Consider the following 7,878-nt stretch of genomic DNA (forward strand, 5'->3'; position numbering starts at 1 on the left):
CTCCCATCGGATGGATTTAACGCTTTTATGATAGCGCCAAAACCAGTCACTAGCACTACCATCAAATAAATTACTGACGTGACGTGCTAACAGGTCAAAATTTGCATCCAGTGTTTGAATAGTTAGTGCCTCTGCGCGGTAAATAAAATCATCAACGGACAAAGATGATCGTCCAGAAAATCGTAATTTCCAATTCAGAATGATCTGGCTGATTCGATCTGGACGTATATCAGAACGTGGAGAAGTGCGAGGATGTTCTGACTGACTTGACAATCGACATGGCTGCTCATCCTGTGGCGGAAGAGTATGTGTATCCACATTTGTTACTTGACTCGGACTGTCATTTCGGATTGCATGAAAACCCTCGGCTATAGCCTCTCTCAACATATTTGTCTGTCGTAATGTAGCTTCTGACAGTATTTCCGTTTGTCGGATAGCGGCTGCTGCCATTGCCTCAGCTACAATTTGCTGTAATTCACTCATATTCGGTGAGGGAGCCGTAGAAGTTGTAGGGGCTGCATCTAGTGGCAACTGCGGACCAGAAGATCGCACATTCGAGTGTTCCCTGGGTGGAGCATCTATTGCTTTAGAGCCACTTCTCGTTTGTGCTGGCATTATTTCTTGTATATTCTGTATAGACGGAGATAACTGGCCTAAACTAGAACCATACAGTTGACCCAAGGTAGAACCTTGCAAGGGAGCTTGGCAAACAGGGCAAACTTTCTTCGAGCCTACTCTGGTGTTTACACAGACTTTATGAAAAGTGTGACCACAACAATTAGTTATCAACTGAGCCTCAAACTGCACTGATCGGAGGCAAATAAAGCAGTCAATATCGCTCAAAGTCTCGTTTGATTCGTCGCCGCTGCGATTTAAAGACATTTCCGCCAACTCTCAGATTGGCCAAACCGTACAAACAGTTGATATGTACACCCAAAAATATCAAAGAAAAAGAATAACAATATTCCTTTGTAGCAAAAAAAAAAACTTTAATACTAACAGTAAATACCAATTAAAATCAAAACTAAAACATTCGGAAATCATGAAACGCTTTCATGAGCAATGTAATGTAGCAAGTGAAAAAGAAACCAGAAGACAGAAAATTGGCACAAGTACCACGGACAGTATACAGCAAACGGCAGCGCAACTGATATCCAGCAATACCTATGCTCTACATAAAATAGTATGCAGAATGCTCAGCTTTCAATATAGGAGTAATATTCTAACGAGTACTTATTAATCCAAGGAATAAGGTAATTAAGTCAAGGCACCAGCAAAATAACTACACATTCCTGTAATAATTCTCGAATACTATAACCAACAGCTTCTAGCCGAACAAGGAGGAAAAAAAAAGTTAACAGTTGAAAGAACGGACATTATCCTAAAATATTGTGCATTCGCATTTACATATAATTAGCGCGGTATATGCAGTATATCCAGCACTGGTCAAATAATGTAGCTCGCACATAATACAAAAGATAATGGTAAATAGGACAAGGGTTAAGAGTTGTGCCGGCAATGAACTTATGTTGAACGTATCACTGATCCAATACACAGCGTAGGGTGTAACTAATGTTCTGAATTTAAATAAGCGGTAGGCCGTAGATTGCATCCACATAGAACCTAAATCCAGCAATACTTTTGCAGAATTATCAGAAACACAGGAAAAAGAAGTCATCGGTTATCTCATGATTGTGGAGCTGTAACTGATCTAGAAATACAACATGTCCAACCAATCTAACCAAATGCGCAAGCGTTTACAGCTTCTATTGAGGCAGGGCTGGAAGTTATTTGAAACCACTACAGTGTCCGCCGCACTCAAGTACGTAAACTGGTATTTGGGAAAAACATTTAATTTAACCTACACTGATTGATTTAAGTCAGCTGTTAATGACTGAAACTAGGATGGGGCTTGCTGAACCAAGCTTATAAGTTGATAAGCTAAAAACATAAACTAATAAAAGAAATCTTGTAAATGGCTTAGAATGTAGCATTGGGATAGAAACAGGCCTCTTAGATTGGCTCCAAATAATTAAAATACTAAAAAGAAATATTGTTTCTGGCTTAACATTTAGCATTGGTTCAGAAACAGGCCCCTCACGTTGGGCGCCACATATAATTAAAATAATAAGAAGAAATATTGTAGCATACAACGTACACTTTTTGGGTGAGCTGATGGTAGGGCAGATGTGTGAACGGAGCACGCGCTAGCATACCGGCCTCAGTTTAGTCGGCTGGGGGGGAGTGGGTTATGTTGAGGGTACCGCAACACTGCGTGCTCACAAAGGTGTATTACTTTATTTATTTAAAATTCGCGTGCTGTTTTATGGGAGGAGGGAAATAAAGTTCTATCAATCAGCGATCAGTTATAGGGAGGAAAAGAAGGAAAAGGGGGGCAGAAAGTATTAAGAGAAGAAGCTTGCTACGCTAGGAGCCATAGTGGCGAAATGAGCTCGCAATGGTGGTAATGAGCGGCTCGAGTAACCCCACCCTTCCATGATCGTCATGCTGCATCTACAATTATTGACGATCCCTAAGCACACTGCGGATTCCTAAATTGGCTCACGGACGGCACACATGATTCCCGAATTTAGACACTTACGTCGATTTCATTATAAATTTATTCATATTAACAAGAAAAAACAACTAGTTCTAATAAGTAAATAAACAGAAAAAAAATTCAGGGAGTTTCTCGCTTCATCGATAATCACTATAATCCATATTAAAAAAGGGAAACACAATAATAAAAGTAATAGCAATAATAATTAATAATAGTAGTAATAATGATAACAGGAAATACAATAATTAAATACAAATTCCACGAAAGAATTTGAACAGTGTATAAATGTGCATAGCAAAGAAAAAATAATGAATTTCGGTATTGGCCTGTATTTAAATTATGCTGTCCAAAAAAAAAAATGGATTTCAATTTCGAATATACAATCCGCAAAATAAGAAGCAAAAAAAAAAATATATATATATATGGAGAATAAGGTGGGGGAAAAAAAAAAAAAAAAAAAAAAAAAAAAAATATGCACAAACGAAAATTGCATATGTTTTGTGCAGTAAAATGTATTAATGCACTAAGGTCAATGACCGACTTAAAGCACACAGCTGACTACGATGTCGGCATTGCTTCGAATTTGCATTAGAATTTCAAGAGAGAGCTATTAAACATTGCGGTTTCTGTCCGCTGAAAATGAGCGCTTTAAGAGCGGACAAGGTAATCAAGTAGATAATAAAAAGAAGAGCGCACTTACGGTTTCGACTCCGAATCCAACGGCGAAAGATCTTTCGGCGGTGTTCGGCAGGCTTTGCTGAAAAAAAATTGTTGTTGTTCCGTTTCTTCGGTTTCTTGCATTATTTAAATGCACTCATTAAAACACTCATTTTATCTTAAACAGAGAACAAAAAAATAATAAAAAAAAAAAGCAAAAAAAAAAATAATATTTACAATATCTACGCTCGTTAGTTGTAAGCAGGAACGACCAAAAATAAATACGACTACCAATCTTGGCTTCACTCGGCGCTTACAGATTGCGGCACTGCCTAACCTCACTCTCTTATTTTTCTTTGCACTGCAGGCACATTTTAAAGGTAATTTAACCTATTGGCAAATTAATATTTTTTCTGCGGCGTAAACAAAAAATATATGAAACCGGGAAAATATAAGAAATCAGGAAAACATGTAACGCTAAAACCTAATTCGGCGGTTTTCCCATTATCACTGTCCACTTTAGAAGGCGTTTAAATTAACCCCGAAAGTCATTATTTTGCGACTGGCCGTAGGCACAGGGTCCGCCGGCGTATACATCCGCGCATCAACTGCTGGGCTTAGAGTTCTCGGGTCCGCCAGTGAGTACGAAAATAGTTCGTTTTTTCGGACAAGAATTTAAGAGCGGCTTAATAAATAGCTCCAGCCGTAGTAGAATGCATCGTACATAGGTATATGCATAGGTATATAGGCTCCAGACTTAGTGCCGAATCTAAATGTGAGCGAACAGAAAAACGGCAACTAAGTAATAGGCACAGAAAAACAAGCCTGAAATTAAAATATTTACCCTGTTCGGCATCAACTTAAGAAGAATTCCTTTGCCAACGCAAATGGCATCCACGCCAAAAAACAGAAAATAGGCAATAGCTCTAACTTGCACTTAACACAGGCGTTCACTTCTATACCAACATTTGTAGTTTCTTTTTTTTTCTTAACAAAAGTTGTTTTTTTTTTTCTTTTAAATTTGTTGCACGGGAGCAATTATTTCTTGCCCAAATTAAAATTTTAATGCAAGCACATTTATTTTTGCTATGCGAAAAAGTACGTCTGTTCCGTTCGGCGGTTCAAAGAAAAAGAAAGTGGCTAGTTCCAACCTAGGCTCATTAGCCCTTCCACGGAAGTGGTTGAGGTGGCAGTTGTCAAAAGAAAGGTGCAAGGAGAACACTGACATTGACAATTCAGCCAAAAGAAAGGAAAAGAGAAATGAACCTTGCCACGACCATAGATGGCGCTCGTATGCAACTAATCTACTACTAAGAGTAACCATAGATTCTACTACTAAATGTAAAACCGAATCTACTACTAAATATAAAGGCAAAAAAAAAATAAATAATAAAATTTTACTACAAAATAAAAATAAATAAAAGCAAAGTTATTAATATTTGCGACAAGCGCTCCTACAATACGAATCACACACACACACTTTCAAAACTCACACATGTAACTACACTCGACAAAACAATAGAGCTTAAAAAAACTCTGCAGAATTTAAGCTTTTTTCCTGCGGCGAAGTAAATACATATCAAAAGTTAAGAACTAAAGTTTAAAGTTAACTGCATGCAAGCACCATATAATAAATTCTCTATTTCGATATTTTATTTAAATGTTTTTGTAGTCCGTGCTTGTTAAGGCACCGCAAAACCCGAATTTTTCTCCAACCACGAACAACTTTTTGATTCTACTCTTTATGGAAATATTGATGAATACTTTAACAACCATCACATAATGCATTTAAATGTTTTCTATTGTCGTTTTAGGTTTCAATTTGTTTCCCATTGGGGGAAATACTATCTGATGTGAAGATTGGTTTCATTACTTTTTATTATTTGTTTTCCATTCTATCACCAATAGGTTTCGAATGCTAACGTTTGGTTTATTGGTTTTTAATTTAATTACAGTTAAGCGACGCATATATTGAGCATAAAACTGCTTAAATTATATAGCTTATAGGTAATTACGAATTTACAATTCGTAAATCATTTTAAAACTTTATAAGTATGGGAGGTAAGTTGTAGACTACAAATAAAATGCACATACCATAAGGATTTCAAAAGTTTTTCATCTAATCTCTAAGGGGTAATTGTAATATTTTAAAAGTGCTTAAAAATTTAAATGCTGCTTTCATCGAAAGACAGAAGTAAAATGTTCCAAAAGTTTATAAAAGAAATAATGTTTGCAAAAAATACTTTAATTATTTTGTCATTACATATGGGAATTGCAAATATATTTATTATTGCTGATGTGAAATATTTATATTATTGTGTAGGAGCGCTTGTCGCAAATATTAATAACTTTGCTTTTATTTATTTTTATTTTGTAGTAAAATTTTATTATTTATTTTTTTTTTGCCTTTATATTTAGTAGTAGATTCGGTTTTACATTTAGTAGTAGAATCTATGGTTACTCTTAGTAGTAGATTAGTTGCATACGAGCGCCATCTATGGTCGTGGCAAGGTTCATTTCTCTTTTCCTTTCTTTTGGCTGAATTGTCAATGTCAGTGTTCTCCTTGCACCTTTCTTTTGACAACTGCCACCTCAACCACTTCCGTGGAAGGGCTAATGAGCCTAGGTTGGAACTAGCCACCTTCTTTTTCTTTGAACCGCCGAACGGAACAGACGTACTTTTTCGCATAGCAAAAATAAATGTGCTTGCATTAAAATTTTAATTTGGGCAAGAAATAATTGCTCCCGTGCAACAAATTTAAAAGAAAAAAAAACAACTTTTGTTAAGGAAAAAAAAAAAAGAAACTACAAATGTTGGTATAGAAGTGAACGCCTGTGTTAAGTGCAAGTTAGAGCTATTGCCTATTTTCTGTTTTTTGGCGTGGATGCCATTTGCGTTGGCAAAGGAATTCTTCTTAAGTTGATGCCGAACAGGGTAAATATTTTAATTTCAGGCTTGTTTTTCTGTGCCTATTACTTAGTTGCCGTTTTTCTGTTCGCTCACATTTAGATTCGGCACTAAGTCTGGAGCCTATATACCTATGCATATACCTATGTACGATGCATTCTACTACGTCTGGAGCTATTTATTAAGCCGCTCTTAAATTCTTGTCCGAAAAAACGACTATTTTCGTACTCACTGGCGGACCCGAGAACTCTAAGCCCAGCAGTTGATGCGCGGATGTATACGCCGGCGGACCCTGTGCTTACGGCCAGTCGCAAAATAATTACTTTCGGGGTTAATTTAAACGCCTTCTAAAGTGGACAGTGATAATGGGAAAACCGCCGAATTAGGTTTTAGCGTTACATGTTTTCCTGATTTCTTATATTTTCCCGGTTTCATATATTTTTTGTTTACGCCGCAGGAAAAAATATTAATTTGCCAATAGGTTAAATTACCTTTAAAATGTGCCTGCAGTGCAAAGAAAAATAAGAGAGTGAGGTTAGGCAGTGCCGCAATCTGTAAGCGCCGAGTGAAGCCAAGATTGGTAGTCGTATTTATTTTTGGTCGTTCCTGCCTACAACTAACGAGCGTAGATATTGTAAATATTATTTTTTTTTTTTTGCTTTTTTTTTATTATTTTTTTTGTTCTCTGTTTAAGATAAAATGAGTGTTTTAATGAGTGCATTTAAATAATGCAAGAAACCGAAGAAACGGAACAACAACAATTTTTTTTCAGCAAAGCCTGCCGAACACCGCCGAAAGATCTTTCGCCGTTGGATTCGGAGTCGAAACCGTAAGTGCGCTCTTCTTTTTATTATCTACTTGATTACCTTGTCCGCTCTTAAAGCGCTCATTTTCAGCGGACAGAAACCGCAATGTTTAATAGCTCTCTCTTGAAATTCTAATGCAAATTCGAAGCAATGCCGACATCGTAGTCAGCTGTGTGCTTTAAGTCGGTCATTGACCTTAGTGCATTAATACATTTTACTGCACAAAACATATGCAATTTTCGTTTGTGCATATTTTTTTTTTTTTTTCCCCCCACCTTATTCTCCATATATATATATATTTTTTTTTTGCTTCTTATTTTGCGGATTGTATATTCGAAATTGAAATCCATTTTTTTTTTTGGACAGCATAATTTAAATACAGGCCAATACCGAACTTCATTATTTTTTCTTTGCTATGCACATTTATACACTGTTCAAATTCTTTCGTGGAATTTGTATTTAATTATTGTATTTCCTGTTATTATTATTACTACTATTATTAATTATTATTGCTATTACTTTTATTATTGTGTTTCCCTTTTTTAATATGGATTATAGTGATTATCGATGAAGCGAGAAACTCCCTGAATTTTTTTTTCTGTTTATTTACTTATTAGAACTAGTTGTTTTTTCTTGTTAATATGAATAAATTTATATTGAAATCGACGTAAGTGTCTAAATTCGGGAATCATGTGTGCCGTCCGTGAGCCAATTTAGGAATCCGCAGTGTGCTTAGGGATCGTCAATAATTGTAGATGCAGCATGACGATCATGGAAGGGTGGGGTTACTCGAGCCGCTCATTACCACCATTGCGAGCTCATTTCGCCACTATGGCTCCTAGCGTAGCCAGCTTCTTCTCTTAATACTTTCTGCCCCCCTTTTCCTTCTTTTCCTCCCTATAGCTGATCGCTGATTGATAGAACTTTATTTCCCTCCTCCCATAAAA

Source organism: Scaptodrosophila lebanonensis, unplaced genomic scaffold, assembly GCF_003285725.1.
Source record: "Scaptodrosophila lebanonensis strain 11010-0011.00,11010-0021.00 unplaced genomic scaffold, SlebRS2 tig00000024-arrow-pilon, whole genome shotgun sequence".
Taxonomy (NCBI): domain Eukaryota; kingdom Metazoa; phylum Arthropoda; class Insecta; order Diptera; family Drosophilidae; genus Scaptodrosophila; species Scaptodrosophila lebanonensis.